Here is a 20,141-nt window from a genome sequence, read left to right on the forward strand (position 1 = left end):
GACTGTTTACTGATTTTTCTCTGAATATTTGTTCATTAATTTGCTTAATGAAGAATAGTTGGGGCTCACTGCTGATTGATCTAATGAGCCTCAGATGCTGATCACTGCAGTTAGTTCATTTGCACTCTCAGTCTTAATGGCGTTTAAGTGAGACATTCGAGTCTTTTAACTGCATCCACTCTGCTCTAATGACTTATTAAAATGCAATCATGGTAGTGAGAAGAAGACGTTAATGCATCCTGGCAAGACGGATGGCAAAGGTGTGACTGAGAAAGCTCTAAGTTTCCTTGTCGTAAAATATTTCCTCCCTTTACCTGTTCTTTGTCGTTTTAGAAAATGAGTAGCTCCCTATGGTTGTAGTCTTACAGCATTTCTTACAGCAGTCTGTCTTTCCTACACACACACTCCCCCTCCCCCTTCTCACTCACATAAGTCAAATATGTAAATCAGATGTTGAATTATAATTTTTAGAACTGGTGGTGGAAGTGGTTTTATCTCAGCCTTCCTTGCCAGATGGGAGGATTTCACGGTCTGTGACTTTATGCTTGTGAAAGGTAGATAACGTTTCAGATTTCAGTAGCAGTGCGGGAGTTGTTACAACTGGTTGTATATGCCAGTATGACATGTATATCAGTCCTGCCATTTACATGAAACAAAACAAAACACATTTGTCTTTTTAGGTCTTGAAAGTCCCATAGTGTGTAATAATAAGGACAATAATAATTACTGCTCACATTTGTGTGGCACTTTAAAACTTAGAAGGTCTTTGATACAACTGTAATAACCATTAAATCACTGACTTATAGTGCAAAGTGCTTGGCACACATCTTATGTGTTTCTCACAAAAACCGTGGAAGATAGGCACTATCACTATTTTACAGTCGAAAAACTGAGGCTTGGAGAGGTTAAGAGATTCGACTCCCTTACCTCTCATTGGTTATCTGTCTAATAAGAGTAGGAATCAGGATTCAAATCTAAGACTTTCCTGACTCTGGAGCCAATGTTCTTTTCTGCTTTTTCCTAGCACTGGAAGTAAAGGCAAAAGACTCCAAAAGCTTTGTTTTGAATCCAAATTAACTGTCTTAATTTGGGCAATCACTTCTTTGGGCTTCTGTTACCTATTTGGAAAGTTAGTGGGTTAAACAAACCAGAAGTTCTTTAATGTGGGGTCTATGAATTAGAAAAAAATTATAAGTATGTTTCAATGTAATTGGTTTACTTTGTAATCCTATAAAATTTTACTTTATGCATTTAAAAACATTCTTTGAAAAGGTTCATAGACTTTACCAGACTGCAAAAGGGGTCTGTAGTACAATAAAGGTTAAGAACTCCTGGACTAGATGGTCTGTATTTTGCTAAAAACACCTTATTAGGGATGTGTTCTCTATGTCTTGAGTCTGAATATGTTTAAACTCATTAGCTAAAGTGGTTGGCGTAGGGCACCGAATAGCACGACTGAAATCAAGTCATGGGCATGATTGTCTTCAAGGCCAGTTAGTACCTCTCTGTTTTGACTGTCTATTGTGCCCCATATTGGGGACACACTTAGAGATGTAGGCTATTTGATCTTTAGAGGGATCTGGGTGAGAGTTTGGATGAGTTTACACAAAGCATTCCTCACTACTGAGAAAACAATATTCAGTTGGTTCCAATCTGCTGACTTCTGCAGAAGCCCATTTCTTTCCTATCAGTATTCCTCAATAGCATGATTCAGTTGTAAATCATGACCTGAATTAAAATGACAACTTAAAGAGCAGTGGAAAGATGTGTGTGTAGGCAAGTAAACACATTACCAATGTTGATATATATGAGAAGTAGCAAAAGAGAGATTACCAAAATCTAGGTAGATCAGTCACTTAGCAAGAATGGATGGTGATGAGTCAGTATTGACTGTTGGAGTTTAGGGGGACTTGGGAGGAGGAGATGCTCACAAAAACATTTATTAAACTCTACTATGTGCCAGGCACTTTGCTAAGTGCTAATTACACACAAAAAAGGCAAGAGGCAGTCTTTTTTCTCTAGGAGTTCACAATCTAATGGGGGAGGTTACATACAACAATTATATGTAAACAAGTTACCTGTAGGAAAAAATAGGAAATAATCAAGAGAATGAAAGCACTGGAATTAAGGGAGATGGGGTAAGTCTTCTTGTAGAAGGTGGGATTTGAAGGAAGCCAGATGAACTGAGTGGTAGAGATGAGAAGGGAAAATGTTTCAGGCTATGAAGGATGGTTCATGAAAATATCCTGAGTCAGGAGTTGGACAGTCTTCTTATAGGAAAAGCAGTAGATGGAATGAATGAAGAAAAAGAATGTGTTAAGCACTTACTATGTGTCAAACTGTGCTAAGAGCTAGGGATCCAAGTACTAAGTGAAATCGTCTCTGCTCTCAAAGGAGATTGATTACATTCTCATTGAAGGACAACTGACACAGAGGAGTGAAGCACACAGAGGAGTGAAGCCCAAGATTGGGAATGACATTGAGAGAAGTCAATTCACGTGTCCCATGGATAGGAATGCTATATTAGGTTAGAGAAAAGAATAGAGGAAGGCATCTGGTACAATGGCCAGCTCCTTTTTGGAGGATTTATGGAAAGATCTGAAGAAGAGTTAGATCAGGTAAAACGTAGTGGATAGGGGCAGGTAGGAGGCTCAATGGATACAGAGCTAGGCTTAGAGATGGGATCCTGGTCCTGGGTTCAAATTTTGCCTCATATACTTCCTAGTTGCGTGGCCCTCTGGGCAAGTCATTTCACTGCAATTGTCTAGCCCTTGCCATTCTTTTGTCTCAAAAATGATACTAAGACAAAAAAGTGAGTTTAAAAAAAAAGTTGTGGATTGTTACAGTCTGTGCCATTCAAGTGAGTATGTGGATATGCTGAGAAAGTCATAGACCCAACAAAATAAAGAAAGGAGAATGGTTTGATTTGGTCACTGCAGTTGGAATGTCTTTAAGCAAGTCACTTCAGTGTTCTGGGCTAACGTTTATAATTGTCAGGGGAATTCCTGGTTTCATTGGGACTCTGGGTCCACCTCAATATGAGACAGTTTCCCTAGGGCCTATTAAGCAGGTGGTATTCAGTCTTGCAAATCACTGGTCTCCATTCATCCAGTGAAGAGAATTCCCTCTTGCTTACTGGGAAATGGTATTTGTGTTCACACAATTGGGGTGTTATCAAAGGAGGAAGTCTCACCTTCAAAACTGAGATCTCACCCCCTAAAGGAAGAGGGTTTGAAATTTTTCAATGACAATGCTTTGCTTTTTCTTTTAAAACAATAAATATTTAATATTTCATGCTTATCTGTCACCATAGAGCAGCTACAGTAGCCCCAGGAGTTGGTCTATAATTCCCAATGACACAATCCTAAGGAAAGAGGACGCTGAGTTTCTATTTATAATTGTGGCTCGGCAATAGGCCACTGGGAGGGAACCTGATGCATTGTCCAGGGCAGTCCAATTCAGCTTTGCATAAAGTCACAAAAATCATTTATATCATGTGGGAGATAGACAGCACTGAATGCTGGTACTTTTGGGCGTGGAATAACAACCACTGTTTCCAAGTGACCTCTCTTTTTCCAGTAGTTCTGGGGAGGACTGTTTTAAATGGAGCTGAAAAATCTGTTGGATATCATTGATTAAGCTTTATATCTTAGTCAATAAATATTTCTTAAGCACCTACTATGTGCCAGGGATGAATCTAAACTGAAATTCAGGCAATTTCTTGTGAAAACAAATGATTCTCTGCTAATGTCTAGGTTGGAGTTTGCCTTCCATGCTTTCTGATCTCAGGGCTGTTGGCTTTTCACAACTCGAATGGCCACTTGAGATGGGAAGGGAAATGGCAAGCCAAGCCTGGGTGTATAGGTTTTTTTTTTTTTTTTTGAGGATTCTCAGTATCCTTTGTTGGGAGCAGAAGGTTAGCCTCAGATTGGGTGGCTATGTTGAGGATCACAGGCAGAAGGTGGAACAGTTTTGAGAGGCCCGAGATAATATGAGACTGGGTGGAGGGAGTGGAAAAGGGGCTATAATGACTATCTAGGAAGGCACATCATATCTCCTAAGTGATGATATTGGGATGCATATGATCATACCACTATTTTATTTAAAGAGGAAAGTAGAAAGCGCATTTTATTCCCTTGACTATACATATTTGGTATAATTTTTCTTTTTCTTTGTTGTTTTTTTTTTTTTTTGAGGGAGAGGGAAGACTGAGAGAGAAAATAAATGCATGTTAATGAAGACAGGGAGAATAACAGATAATTTAAATTGAACACATTTCGTACAGTTGAAAATTGGAAGTTAGAGGATTTAGGCTCAAATCTTGTACGGCGTCTTGACACATAGCAGGCAATGAATAAGTATTTATAGACTACCTTTTGCTAACTGAGTAAAGTTGAATTAACATCTCGGAGCCTTTAGCTTCCCCTCATCTGTAAAATAATAGAATTGGACTCTATTTTCAAGGATTTCCAGCTCAAAATTCTAGGATCAATCTATCCAAATCCATCATGAAAGCCACTCATATAAATAGTAATAATGATATTTTTTTTGGTTGAGCCTCTGATTTGATCAGTGTAAGCAGTTCCTTTTGGAGAACTGTCTCTACTCATACTCATCTGTACCTTCTCTGAAACATAAAGTATTAAAGAATATTTGGGAACATCGAGAGTTTAGGTGACTTGCCCAAGGTCACATAGCCCATAACTGTCAGAAGCAAGACTTCAACTTTGGTCTTCCTCTCAAAGCCTTTCTTATCTTTCTTTTTCTCACTGACATTTATGTAGTAAAGCAAGCAAAAAAAGTTACGGGGCACTTACAATGATAAGCAAATTGCTTACATAATCACATTTGCTCCCCATAACAACCCTGCGAGAGGTAGGTGCCATTATCATCTCCATTTTACAGTTGAGAAAATCGAGGCAAACAGAGGATAAGTGATTTGCCCCTGTGTCACACAACTAGTAAGTGTCTGAGGCTAGATTTGAACTCAGGTCTTCCTGATTTCAGGCTTGCCATTCTATTGTGTTACCTCAGGTTTACATTATGCCACCTTTCATTATCATCTTTGAGCCTCACAACAGTCCTGGGAGTAGAGATTTCTCTTTTCCATTTTATAAATGGGGAAGGTAATTGAAGTCACTTTTCTAAGAGCATACAGTGAGGAAGTAGCATAGGTGCCATTCAAACCCAACTCTTAGTGACTTCCAAGTCCAGCACTCTGCTCACTGGGTGGCCTTGCCCCAGAAATGTGGCCAGAAGGGTGGGTCTAAAAGCTGTTGCTCTAGAGCAGTGGTTCCCAAACTTTTTTGGCCTACCATCCCCTTTCCAGAAAAAAATATTACTTAGCCCCATGGAAATTAATTTAAAAAAAATTTTAATAGCAATTAATAGGAAAGATAAATGCACCTGTGGCCATCACTGCCTCCCTGTATCGCTGCAACACCTACCAGGGGGCTGTGGCCACTTTGAGAATCACTGCTCTAGAGGGTAGATTTAAAGAGTATTTCTTCTAAACTCCATTCAGCTGCCCTTATTTTCCCTAGCCTCATAACACATATTCTATTCCTTACTTAGGAAAAGTGCTGAGCATAATTGGAGGCTCCAGAGAGTAAACAAAAACAAACACACACCTCACCGACCAATTCCTGATCTCTGATTGGAGCTGTGGAATCCCGGTAACTTGATTTTAATGGCCTTTGGAGCAGATTAGAATGGGTGTTCTGTGCCTTCCATATTAATAAAACACACCTGCATGCGATTACCCAGCACTAATAAAACTTCTGGTGCAGGAGCACTTAGGTTAACGGTTACCTGCAAAACATAATTAGAACAATATTCATGTTCCAATGCTTTGTGGCCTCATTTGTGTGAAGAATTAGCTGGTTGCAGGCTATTGACTCTTCTGAAGCTATAATTTAATCTTTAGCCCATTTCTTTGAGAGATCTGTCTCCATGTTCTTTTCCTGTCTGTACTGGCATAGCAGGGAGGCAGAGGCTGGAGAGCACTGGCGGGGGAATGAGCTCCAGTGGAGCGATGATGAGATTGGAGCCAAGTATGCAGAGTGGACCAGGTGTGGAAATTTGCATCTAGTTTTTAGGCTGCTGACACTCAAGGTGTTGAGAGAGGCAGTTTGATGGAGGGTAGTCACAGAGGAGAGAGGGACAGCTCAGCACCTGGGGAATAAAGATTTTCCTTAGAGGGCAGCTAGGTGGCTCAGTGGATTGAGAGGCAGGCTGAAAGATGGGAAGTCCTGGGTTCAAATTTGGCCTCAGATGCTTCTTTGCTTTGTGATTGTGGGCAAGTCACTTAACCCCCTTTACCTAGCCCTCGTGGCTCTTCTACCTTAGAACCAATACACAGTTCTAAGATTTAAGGTAAGAGTTTAAAAAAAGAAAACGTTTTTTCCTCAAAAACCTCCAAGTCTCTTTTGGGGATGACAGGCTGTGTTTTCAGGGTGCCCTCTCTTCTGGACTCACTTCTAATTATTGCAGCATCAAAGTGAGACATCATTTAAGTTCCTTTTGCCTAGAGACCTAACAAAGCTTTCTGGTAAGCATTCCTTTACTATCCCTTATGAAATAGAAAGTTAATAAACAAATAAAGGTAGCTGTGATCTCAAAGAAACAGGGCTTATCAGACTAACTTCATCTCCTTTTTTGAAAGGGTTGGTAGACTGATTGATCAGAGCAATGCTGGAGATATAACTTAATTAGATTTTAGCAAAGCATTTGACAAGGTCTCTCATGTAATTCTCCAAACGCTTCACTCTCAATTGTGGGATTCCTTTCATGTCTGAGTTGGACTGAATGATTGCTAAACTCCCTTCTAGCTCAGAAATTCTGCAGTTCACTTGTAACTAAGTGATTATGCATTCATTGGAACTGGTGGGTCCTAAAAGTGGTCCAGACATAATTTGGAAGGGGGTTTCCATTCGAGTGACTGTCCTTGGGACCTGTGCTTGACCCTGTGTTGCTTCACATTTTATTAAAGATTTGGAGAAAGAGGGGATATATTCATGCAACTTGAAGATGCCAAAAAATTCAGGGTGGGTAGGGAGGGACAGCCAACACATTGAATGACAGTGCCAGGTTTCAGAAACATCTTGACAGTCTGGAACATTTGGCTGAATTTGATAAGATGGAATTTAATGGAGATAAATGTTATACCTTAAACTTGAGTTCAAAAAAATCAACTAAAGAAAGGATTTGAATGATAAACCACGAGTCTGGAAGCCTGAAGATGAAATACATCATCCATCTCCTGCCAGAGAAGTGATGATTTAAAATGCAGAATGAGACATAGATTTTTGGGCATAACTATGTGGGAATTTGTTTTGTTGGGCTATACATATTTGCTATGTGGGCTTTATTTTTCATTAAGATTTTTTTTGTTGGGGTACCATGGGAAGGAGTGAGAAATGCTTGTAAAAATAATACATATATGTGAATAAAAGAAAGGCCTAAGGATGTTCAACATTCATGTTTAGCATTTTAGGGCAGCTAGGCAAGCTAATGTGACTTGGACTTTTATTATATTAAAAGTATCCAGGACTAGAGAGGGAAAAATGCTACAATATTCTATCCTGATAAGACTCCATGGAGGACTTGGGTTCAAATTTGGCCTTAGATGCTTCCTAGCTGTATGACCTTGGGCAAGTCACTTTAACCCAGATTGCCTAGCCCTTGCCACTCTTCTGTCTTAGAAATGAAACTAAGACAGAAGGTAAGGATTAAAAAAAAAAAAAGACTACATCTGGAATATTGCCTTCATTTCTGGGAGCCACATCTTAGTAAAAATATCAGGGTAGAAAAAAGCTTGAATTCATATTGTATAAGGATCAGTTTAAGGAACTAGGGATGCTTAGCTTAGGGGACAAAAGGCTTAGTAATTGGTGCTGCTGAGAGTAAGAGGAGGGATGGAGACACAATTGCTACTTTCATATTTTAGAAAGGATATTGTATGAATAAAGGATGTTTGGCTATATGGAAAAAGTTTAGTTTTATAAACAGAGGCCAGAAGTAGGAGAAATGAATGGAAGCTGTAAAGGCATGCTCTATTAGAGCTTTCAAAAAGTGGAATGGATAACTTTGAAAGGTGATGTTTTCCCCTTCACTGGAAATCTTCAGGAAGTTTCTTAAGAAATGAGACTTTGACCTCAATTCAAATGGAAAGAGCTGCTGGAGAAACTATGGGCCTGAAGATGAAGGGAAGATAGAAACCTTTGAGGGTGGCATGGAGCATAGGAGGGCTCCAACTTCTTATTCTTGGAATTTTGATTTTTCATACCCACAGCAAGTGTCCTTGACTGTGAATATGGTCAACAGGTGGCCGAATCTGTGTCCCTTCCAGTTGGCTTAAAGAAAACAAATGCCATCATCTTTCATATGTTACTGAGCTTAGGCAGGTTGGCAGATGAGAAGACATGCTTTTCGCTGGTTCTGTCCATGCTTACACAAAGATGGATAAAGGGAAGAGGAGGATGATGCTTAACAACCCAATTCACGCACCAAAGCTGGAGCTAGAGCATTGAGAGTGTATCATGTTTGCTCTTAGACTTAATACACACAGACCTAGAAGAATCTGTCAGAAGCACTCTGTACATTTTGGCAACCTCTAGAGAAAAATTTTCCAAATTGGTGTCAAAGAATTCTTCAGCCCTCTCTGGTAGATGACAGAAAATTGTCCTGTCTTCTAATCTGATATGTCTTAACTAAGATCAGGTAAAGAATGGAACTGGGTTGAGCTGGGATGATTTAGGAATCAGACAAGTGAAACAGTACTGTATGCTAAAGCTTCTATCACATAGGTGCTTAATAAATGTTTATTGATTGACTATTGACTGCCTCTGCACTGGTACAATAGCCACTACACTTTCTCGTGCATATTATTTCTAAGTCTGGAGTATTGTAAGTCTTGAAAAATGTGGCCTAGCTCTGATGTGGTGCCATCAATAAAGGCTTTCTTGGTTTCTTTATGCATTCTCCCTTTTCCCCACCCTTAGAATGAAAGTGAATTCTTCCTTCTTCCTAGCTCTCATTAAGTTAACATTCATTTATTGAGCCAGAAACTGTGCTAGGCTCTAGGAATACAACTAAAATAAATAAATAAAATATCCTTGCCTTTAAGGAGCTTATATTCTAATGGGGAAAGAAAACACATAAAGAAGAGCCGAGGGGCCAGCTAGGTGGTGTAGTAGATAGAGCACCAGGCCTGGATTTGGGAGGACTTGAACTCAAATCTGGCCTTAGACTCTTCCTACCTGTGTGACCCTGGGCAAGTCATGTAACCCTGTTTGCCTAGTCCTTGTTCTTCTATCTTAGAGCTGTTACTAAGACAGAAAGTGGTTTTTTTTTTTTTTAAGAAAAGCTGAAATGGAAAGGGACCTATCATAAATGCCTCTTATCTATATTATTATAATTTTATTTGCATACTGTCTTTTTTCCCCTACTGGATTATTTGCTCTTTGAAGACAATGGTCATTTTTTTTGTCACCATAGGGCACATGCTTACCTCTAGGTTACCACAGAAAATCTAACTCCTAGATTTAAGGTGCTCTTTGGCATTGTATTAATTAAAACCGTATCTTATAAGTTCATACCCAATTTTTTTTTCATTTATGGATGCACTTTCTGCTGGTCTTCTGGTCAGAAAGGAGAGAAGGTTAGCACCCCCTTGATAAGGATGAAAGAGGTCCTAGTGGCCTTTACAACATACATATGGTTAAGGTATTGCCACCTACTCTGTGGCATCTAACCATGTTTGATGCACTTTCTGCTGGTCTTGTGGTCATCAAATTTCTGTTATCACCTTCTGGGTTCTATGTCTTCATAGCTAAGGGTTTGGTACCTATTTGCTAAGAGGCACTGCCTAGAAAATCTCTTTTAAAACAAGGGTAGAAGTTTGTTCCACAATACACAATTAAAGGTATTTTAACAAAAGCCAGACTGTGTCTATCCCCAGGCTAAAATTACCTCTTCTTTGAACTTCCTTTGTCTGATTCTGTTTGTAATTCTCTTGTCTCAAGACAGTGTTCTGACTTAGAGTTAGAAGTACCTTGTAATGGAGGCAACTAGGTGGCTCAGTGGATAAAGAGTTAGTCCTGAAGATGGGATGTCCTGGGTTCAAATTTGACCTTTAGGTACTTCCTAGCTTGTGATCCTGGGCAAGTCATTTAACCCCAGTTGCCTAGCCCTTACCACTCTTCTTCCTTGGAACAGATACTAAGCATCAATTCGAAGATGGAAAGTAAAGGTTAAAAAAAAGATGTAGCTTGTCACAAACATATCCTTTCTTTTTGGGCATTTTGTGCCTTAGTCCCATTTTAGAGGATTCTGTCAAAGAAGCCTCATGAACTTTTTGGAGGCTGGTGCCATGAAGCCTACTTTACTCCTCTATGACTTGGCATGTAGGTGAATCGAAACAGGAAGAAAAGCTTCAAAAACAGCAAGGTTGTAATTTACCTTCTCTTTAGCATATGTGTGTGTGTTAGAGAGAGAGAGGGTGGGAGAGGGAGAGAGAAGAGAAGTCTATCAAATTGACTTTTGTGCTATGTTTTGGTCTATGTAAAACTTGTTTTGCTACTTTTGGAAACCTCCTGTACTAGGACCCCATCTCGTCATTGGAGACTCCCTGAATGAACCACCATTTTTAGGAAGGAACTCAGCCATTTCCCACCATGCATTGCTTTTTGGACTTCTCCATCATTCCTTCATGCCCCAGGAAACTGCATCAGGAAATCTCATTATCCTGTAATATTAACTCAACCTTAGTACTTAAATCTTATCAGAACTCTCTGCTTCTCTGATTGGACCCTCTGCATAGAGAGCAGAAACAGTGGCTCCTAAGCTTCCCTTTAAGAAGCAGGCCTAATTGAGTCTTCTCCCCATTGCCCTCTAACTGAATAGTTTTTGGACTTCTTTGGACTAATTCAATATGCCCCTCCACTTGAATCCTTTCTTCTACCCTCTCCCTACTTTTCAACTTCCTTTTGTGTGTTCTCTTCCTCCCTCTCTCCCTCCTTTCCCTCTTTTCCCTCCCTCTCTTCCTCCTTCCATTCTTCCCTCCCTCCTTCCTTCCCTCCTTTCCTTCTTTTCTATCCCTCCTTTCCCTCCCTTCCCTTCCTCCTTCCCTCCTTCTCCATCACATACCACATTGCCTGGCTCATAGTAGATAATAAATATTTATTGGTTGACTGCTTCACTTATCTCTTGTGTCTGCTCCTTCTATGTTCTTCCCCCTTAAGGTCAGATCTTGAATCAGTAACCTGTCTTCTCCCCACTTTTGAGTACCCCATATGTATTTTCTTCTCTTATTAGAATGCAAGCTCATTGAAGTTTGGGAGTATCCTTCTTGTATTTTGATCACTTGCACTTAATACAGTGTCCACTACAATGTGTGGCTAGCTAGGCAGTATGGTGTGTAGAGTGCTAGGCCTAGAGTCAGGAAGACTTGAGTTCAAATCTGGCCTCAGATACTTACTAACTGTGTGACCTTGGATGAGGCACTTAATCCTGTTTGCCTCCAAGAAAATGGCAAACCACTCCAGTGTCTTTGTCAAGAAAACCCTACTAGCTTATGCTGCCCTTCAAGGAGTCTTCCCCAATGGTTCTAGCCTTCATTTACTCTTACTTCAAAATTTTATAGCACTTAGTCTATACTTCTAAAATCTAGCCTTTGAACAAAGGCAGTATGACAGTAAAAAAAGACCATTGGGTTTACTAAAAGGAGACTCTGGGTTTGAATGCTAATTCTGCTTTTTTGATACCTTTGTTGACCATGTGACTTGACTTCTGGACCTCCCTTTCTCCATGAAATGATGGAGTTTGTGTTTAGTACAGCAGAAAGACACTGGTTCTGGAGTAAAATCCCATTGTATAGGGTTCAGATTCCATTGATGAGATCAAGTCTTTTTGATGCTGACCATCTGTGAGACCTTGGACAACTCCCTTTGGAGGAATGGTTATTGATGGCCTCTGAGGTCCCTTCTGTCTCTGGCTCTGGGATCCTGTCTTTCTTAAAGTCTTCTAAAATTTAAAACTGATGATCCTATGTGTATATATCTTTCTTTCCTAACTAGACTATAAACTCCTTGAGGGTGAGGGCCTGTACCTTAACTCACTCCATTCCCCAAAGGGGAGCCAGACCCATAGTTAGTCTTCAGGGAGTACTTGGTTGGTTGCCAAACGTCTCGAAAAAAAGGAATCCAATGCTGGTTGTTCTCTTCTCTTCATGTGCCACTTCAAGCAGCTGACAAGCCTTTATTTATGGAGAGAAAGGGAAGGGGTGTCTCTCTAATTGATATCAGTGATGCCAAGATTGTGCTATTTGTTTTGCTTCGTGGAGATGGCCAATATCCATCCCATCTTAAAAGTTATTTGTTATTTCCTGCCTGCATTCCTCACAGAACTGAGACTGAAATATTTTAGCTGGTGGCAAAAATGGATGATATCCCCTTCTTCCCCCTCCCCAAGAATTTGAAAGGAATGCTTGATACCACATCCGGCATCCCAGTCCCTCATCTTATAAAACATGTTTTTTTGTAGCCTGAGACTTGGAAAGGCAGGGAGATTCAGTGCCAGGTCAGGGGGAGATGAAGGAATTGGGTCTGCCTGAGAACAGCCTGTTTGGGCATCAGTGTGCTGGCACCGAGACAGTGTCAGACCTGTCTCCATCACTTCCAGGGAGTCTTGCTCAATCATAAGAGCCCATGGGGAACTCCCCTTCCTTTCAGGCAATAAACATTTATTAAGTTCCTCCTGTATGTTAGGAGGGGAGAAAGTTTAGGAGAGTAGGATCCTGGCTCTGGTGAGGCTTACAATCTGGAGGAGAGTAATGACACAAATAATAACTCTGATAGGCAGTATTTCATGATAAATGCATTTGAGAGGCGCCATTAAAATGCTATGTGATGAAAGCACTGATATAACCTATATCAGACTATTTACCCCCTTGGGAAGGTCGGGGAGGGAGAGAATCTGTATCACAAAATGTCAAAATTGTTCCCATGTGTAACAGAAAAAAATAACATTCAACTAAAATAAAACACAAAAAAATCCTATATGAGAGGGGTCACTAGGTGGTTCCATGGATGCCAGGCCTGGAGACAGGAGGTCCTGGGTTTAAATCTGGTCTCCAATACTTCCTAGATCTGTGACCCTGGGCAAGTCGCTTAGCCCTTACCGATCTTCTATCTTAGAACCAATACACAGTATTGGGGTTTTAAAAAAAGAAAAGAAAAACAATGTTTAGGGACTATTGAATTTTCTTTTAGCCTTTGCCTCAATTTCCTCATCTGTAAAATAGGGACAATAACAGTACATACATCCCAGGCTTGGGAGAATCCAAGGAAAAAATATTTGAGCCTTTTGCAAACCTACAAGCACCATATAAATGCTTGTTGTTATTATTATCTATTATTATTCTTCCCTTCATAGAAAGACTACTGGATTTGAAGTCAGAAGAAGTGCTCTTCTGGTATAGCCTATAACAGATTGTTTATTGTCTTTGGGAGGGAAAGAGAGAATCTGTATTGCAGAATGTCAGACGACAATTATAAAAAAATTATTTCTATGTGTGATTAAAAAGAAAGATAATAAAAAAGACATGGGTTAAAAAGTGTTCTTAGATTTAGTAGCTATGTGATCCATGTCAGCTTTCTGGATCTCAGTTTCTTCTCCTGTAAAATGAACGGTTTAGACTAGATGATCTCTAAAGCCTTTTGCTGTTCTTTATTCTTGGATGTCCTGTGCACTTCCAGGGCAATACATGTGAACAGCTGGACAAAGTGGTCAAAGTAGGCCGACGGAGGCTTGGAGAGACAGACACTACCCAGATTTGCTAGGAACTCTCTTCTCTCTGTGTGGTGTGAAATGTTTCCTAGTGTCTGCCTTCAGTTCTGATCCCCATGGAACATTACCGTCAGAGGATGATTACTGTTGCTTGGCATTATTAAAAATACACCCATTACACAGAGGCCTCTGGGCTCATTTTCAAGAACATAATAATACACAGATTACGAACAAATGAACAAGCTTCATGTGCCCTCCGAATGAATGCTGCAACGTAGTTTTCTCCAGAGTCCTCTACTCTAGTGCAGAAATGTTCTACACATTCACTGCTGCAATATAGCCTGATTTCATGTTAGTTACCATGGTTTTCTCTAGAAAAACCAAAGGAAGTCATCTAGGACTGGATTTCCCAATGTAATTCAGTAATATTACACCTGAGAACCCACTATGACAGGCTGTGGCTTTGCCTCACTGTCTTCCTTAGGTACCATGTTTATTATGCCTAGTTGCTATTGTTGTTGTTATTGTTGTTATTATTATTCTGGTCTTTCTCTGTTCATTCAGCCAAATCATCTCTGATTCCTTATGTTTTTCTTTTATTCTTTTCTTTTACTTTATTCCTTATTTTTTTCTTTTATTCTTTTATTTAAGTCATGTCCCATTTGTCATGACTGCATTTGGAGTTTTCTTGTTAAAAATATTGAAGTGGTTTGCTATTTCCTTCTCCAGCTCGTTTTACAGATCAGGAGGCCAAATTTAAAGCCATGAAGATGTCCTCCTGATTCCAAAAGCAGTGCTCTATCTATGAATTCGATTTGAACTTCCTTATTCCTGGCACTCTGTCTACTGTGTCACTTAGCTGTATTAATTCTACTGTATTAATTCTCAGAACACTAGTAGACCAATTCTATGATCTAGTCAAACTTGCCTTGCTCATGACATTCCATCCTTCATTTTCTTGCCTTTGTACAGCCTGATCTCCATGCCTGGAATATACCTTCTCCTTACCTCTGCTTCTTAGGAACCATAATTTCCTATAAAGAGCTGCTAAAATATAGATATGCATGAGACATTTTCCTGATCACCCCTCCTCATACTACATCACTCACAAAATTACTTTATGTATTTTGTATATATTTATAAATGAAAATCTTGTCTTCTCCATTAGAATATAAGCTCCATTATTTTGGTCTTCGTAGCTCTTGGGTGTAGTACAGTGTCTGGGATATACTAGGTAATTTATAGATGTTTATTGATTGATAGTCATCTATTGGTCCAACGGTTTATCCAAGCTTACACCCGATTTCATAAGTATTTCTGTTATTGTTGAGTCTTTTCTCAGTCATGCCCTACTCTTTATGATCCCATTTCAGGTTCTTCTGGCAAAGATACTGGGATGGTTTGCCATTTCCTTCTCCAGTTAATTTTACAGATGAGGAAATGGAGGCAAACAGGATTAAAGTGACTTGCCCAAGGACAAATGATTAACAAATGTCTGAGGCTAGATTTGAACTTTTGAGTCTTCCTCACTCCAGATCCAGTGTTCTATCCACCAAGCTGTTTAGCTGCCTCCTTGCTTGTTGTTAAGAAACATGTTTCTTTATATATGCATGCAGTTGGAAATTAGCCACGACACCATCCTAGTATAACAAGACCAACAGAGGCCTTCCGCTTCCCCTTTGCTTGTCTGGTCATAACCTCCAGGAAATCTTCCCTGATGCAAGTGATGCCTCTTCTGAGCTTCCAAAGTACTTACTCTCTATGCTACTCGGTAAGCTATGGTCTTACACTCTCTGGTATTATTAGTTAAATTTTCCCATGAGCACATTCTGCTTCTTTTACTATAGTATTTGGTTCTTGAGAGAGTCACCATGTCTGTTAATCCTTTCCTATTTATTCTGTATGTAGCCTGATTGATATATATATTTATTTGCACATCGTTTTCCCCATTGGATTGTAGGCACCTTGAGGGCTTGCCTCTTTTTGCATCCCCAATGCTTAGCACAGTGCCATGCTGTGCATATAACATAAAAAAAAACAAACAAAAAAACAAAAAACCCTTACTGTCTTCTGTCTTAGACTCAATACTGTGCATTGGTTCCAAGGGAGAAAAGCTGTAAGGGCTAGGCAGTGGGGGTTAATTGACTTGCCCAGAGTCACGCAGCTAGAAAATATCTGAGGTCAGATTTGAACCCAGGGCTTCCCATGTATAACATCTTAATAGACATTTATTTTGATGGATATCCTAATGCTTTTTTCATTCTTAGATATAGTAGATGCTGAAACATTTTCGTGTTTGCATATTTGCAGAAAATCTGTGCACACTATCCTCTGTTTTTACTTCTCTACTCAATATCAATAATATCAATATTCCTTTCATCCTTATGGCCACAACTTCCACCCTCCAGGTTAAAAGAAAAATTGGCAAAGGAGAATGAAGAAAAACGGATTTCTTTAGGACAGGCTGGCTGGGTTGGGCTCATCTCTGGCTTACACCTAACATTGGGTACTTATTTTTTAAGGGTGATGTGCCCTTAAATAAAAGAATGAAGGATTAGGAGAAGCTGCCCTTAGAAATAGGAGCATCATTCCATTAGGGGGCAGCTGGGTAGCTTAGTAGAATGAGAGCCAGGCCTAGAGACAGGAGGTCCTAGGTTTAAATCTGGCCTCAGACACTTCCTAGCTGTGTGACGCTGGGCAAGTCACTTGACCCCCATTACCTAGCCCTTACCACTCTTCTGCCTTGGAGCCAATACACAGTATTGACTCCAAGATGGAAGGTAAGGGTTTTAAAAAAAAAAAAGAAAGAAAGAAAGAAATAGGAGCATCAACCCTCTTCCCAAAATCTGTGCCAGAAAGAGCAATTTCATGACTTTCTTCAGGAACCAGTTACTATGAAAGCTTTGAAGGGGTCATAGGATTTAGAGTGAGAAAGAAGCCCGGGGTGGGGAAGGGAAGGTATCGTTTTCTCACAAGGCTTGTAATTTCTGGTTCCAGGAAGATCATTTCAGCCTTGGAATAATTCACACCTCAGAAAAACTCTCTAACCTTTTAACCCCTTTTTTGGATTAATTGGATCCTCCCAGCACTTCCCCCACCCTCCCTACTTCTCCTTCAGCTTCCTTTTATATGTTGTCTTTCCTCATTAGAATGTAAGGGCTGAGACTTGACTACCCCTTACAACTCTCCTGCCTTAATACTTAGTGTCAGTTCTAAGATGGAAGGAAAGGGTTAAAAAATTTTTTTTAAATTGACATATGCCCACCTTTGGCAATATGGATAAAATCCTTCATGATTAAAACTGTGAGGTAAAAATCCATAAAACAGTAACCTATGTCTCTGGTGCTTTCCACAAGGAGGGATTTTGTTGGAATGACTAAAATAAAAATAACAATCATTATGTTGAAAAATGGGCATAAATTAGTAGTGACAATTAACATGAAAAGTGGTAAAGCCAGTGCCCATAAATGAATGAACAAAAAGCCAGTTTTTAAGTGCTTACTTTGGGACAAGCAGTTTGGATATGAATCCAAAAGGGAGAGCAATCCCTGACTTCAAGGAGCTTTCAGTCTAATGGGGGTGAAAGCATGGACAGGGATGGGTGGTCAGATAGGAATGTGTTTTTTTGAAATGCCAAAGGGATGGTGAATGGAGCTAGAGGAGAGTTAACTGGTATATCCTCCTAGTATCTGTGGTGGTATTGATTTATGGTAGAAGTGGAATGAATAGGAGGGAGATATATGCCCAGTGGCAGGGCAGATGGTGAGAAGCTGGTGTGTGTGGTAGTACATCTAGATATAGTGGAACAAGAGATCAGCAAGGATCCCCAGGGTAAGAACTCCAGAGTTGAAAGGGTTAAATCCTTCAGGACAGGACATGTTCTCTGCCTCATGGGAAGGCTAAGATAAAAGGATCTTGTGAAGCACTCATATATCAGGACATCAGAGCTGAAAGGGTTAAGCAAGGAATGGGTAAAATACATTCTTGGTACTCAGAATTTTAGCTTGGCTTCTACCCCAGTGTCTAGTTCTGCCACTAACTTACTATTGGACATTGGCTGAGTCACTTCCCCTTCTCATCTTTACAGATGAGAGTTTTCTCATCTGTAAAATGAGGAGGTTGGTGTAGATGGTCTCTAAGGGCCAGTTAAGCTTAGAAACTGGAAACTTGAAGATTCAGAGGGTGTGTGTGTGTGTGTGTGTATATGTGTGTGTGTGTGTGTGTGTGTGTGTGTGTGTGTGTGTGTGTGTTTGTCTCTTTTGGTGGTGGCCATGGGAATTTGTAGCCATGGTCTTGATTAGAAGAACATAAACAATGTGCTGTTTCTGAAAAACCTTCTGATTTTTTCCTTTCTCTTGTTCTGCCATAACTAGCAGTAGTTTCCTTCCTGGTTTGAAAATAATTTTCAGCAGAGCTTGGGACACATGAATTCAGCTCTAAAGTTTCTAATTGTTTTGCTATTAATTTAACAGCTGAAAATAAGGCAAAGATGTCTTTCAAGTGGAAGCAGAAAGATGGTCCTAATACCGTGGGCTAAGCATTTAGGATAGCAAATTAAATCATGCTTAATGGTGTTAGAATCTCAATCACCAAGGAAAATGGAATTGGTGAAGCAGAGAAATGAGAAATTGCTCAAGTCCTCTGCAAGAACTATGTGTTGTCTTGAAAGGCATTGGGAAGGGGATATGCTAGAAATGATTCTAGCTGGAACTCTTAAGTGATGGAGTTTTTGACCTGAATTTACTCAAGGTAATGGGGGTGTTGAATAAAGTTGTTTTTGCTGCCTTGTGAGGACAGAGAGTGGTGGTATTTTTTTGACTGCTGATACGAAATGCCTCTTTAAAAAAACAAAACAAAACAGGGCATTCAGTCTGTTTCTAGTCCTGAATCTGCCTCTAATTGACTCTATGGCCTTGAGCAATTAATTTCCCCTTTCTAAGACCCAGTTTTTCTTAAAAATGAAGATTCCAGAGTCAATCAAGAGTTTTTGACTTTTGTGTCATGGACATTTTTTAGTCAGTTGGGTGAAACTCATGTTTTCCTTTTCAGAATAAAGTTTTTAAATGTATAAAGTAAAATACATAGGATTGTGCAGGAAATCAATTATTGAAATAAAGAAATAATCTTCCCCCCCATCCAAGTCCATGGACATCCCCTTCCCCAAACCTCCCCCCAGACTTATGAATCCCTGAACTGGATGGTTTCTGAGAGTTTTTGAGTCTCTGATATCTAAGTCTGAATATTGAGATGATCTCAAGGCTACTTGGGAACTCTTAAATTCTCTGATTCTGTGAAAGCAGGTCACAATTAGGTGGAGTTCTTTGAGAATTGTGCAATTTCTATGGGCCATCCTGATTCCAAGTCAAGTGCTGTATCTTTTAGGCCTATAAAATACAATCAGATGAGACTAGTGTGTTCTAAATTGTATTCCTTTAGACATAATGGTTATGCGAAATATATATTACTAATTTATATCTGTCTGAAAGATTTGGATAGTTCCTTTCTATTGGGTTCTGCTAGGCAGAGGATAGAAAGCTTGGAGAGCAAAGGGCATCACAGGGAAAGCAAAATATCCAGGCTGTTAACAATTTGCTAGTTTTGCTAATAACTAGCTCTAATTGTCAGATTTAGACTGAAAAAGGATGAGTAGTCAGAGCCTTGGGAGTCTCTGGTTCATTGGAGTAGAGCAGTTTTAATACTTGCAGCACCCTTTGGGATTATATCGATATCTTTGGGGGTGCTGATGGCCATATATAGTTGTGTTGGATATCTGGATATATCTGTAGTTTGCTTCACAAGTCTTCATCAGATGCCCACCAAAACTATCCACCAAAAACCCCTGAAGAAAGGGATGGATCAAATCTGGCATCAGATGCTTCCTAGTTATGTGACCCGGGGCAAGTCACTTAACCCCAACCTTTCTTCTGCCTTAGAATCAATTCTTAGCTTTCAATTCTAAGACTTCTAGAAAGTAAGGTTTTTTTAAAAAAAGGATGGAGTTCATTGGGTATCTTAGTGATATATAATGAGAATGGGATATGGGGATAAGAGATTCAAGTAGCTCTCCCTCTTCCCTCTACAAAGAATAATGGACAAATCTTTGGTAGATAAAGACAAGAAAAACAGCTGCTCTTGCAGTGATTGATTCTAGGGCTAATTTTATTCAACATTCTACCTGCTCCATTGTCTCTTAGCCTTAGGGAATGGTTTATAACTGATCACATTGGAAGTCTTTCTCAAAGGGAAGTTTCTGGAAAGAAAAAATTCTTCTTTTCCTACCCCCTAGTCATGGCAAGTTTCTGGACAAGATAATGGGCAGAGCTCCAAGCTCTGTGAGCAAATTTCAATACATG

General features: G+C 39.8%; 1 protein-coding gene and 1 non-coding gene across 3 annotated transcripts in view; both read left to right on the top strand.

The window, feature by feature from the left end:
* VAV2 (vav guanine nucleotide exchange factor 2) overlaps positions 1 to 20,141 on the top strand; it is a 486,321-nt gene that overhangs the window by 113,157 nt on the left and 353,023 nt on the right. The gene's annotated exons all lie outside the window — the stretch shown is intronic.
* Positions 9,640 to 9,766, top strand: LOC123238533. The gene has a single exon (XR_006505692.1). It is a non-coding gene; the product is annotated as a U6atac minor spliceosomal RNA (small nuclear RNA).

Source organism: Gracilinanus agilis, chromosome 2 (assembly GCF_016433145.1).
Source record: "Gracilinanus agilis isolate LMUSP501 chromosome 2, AgileGrace, whole genome shotgun sequence".
In the NCBI taxonomy this organism is placed as follows: Eukaryota; Metazoa; Chordata; class Mammalia; order Didelphimorphia; family Didelphidae; genus Gracilinanus; species Gracilinanus agilis.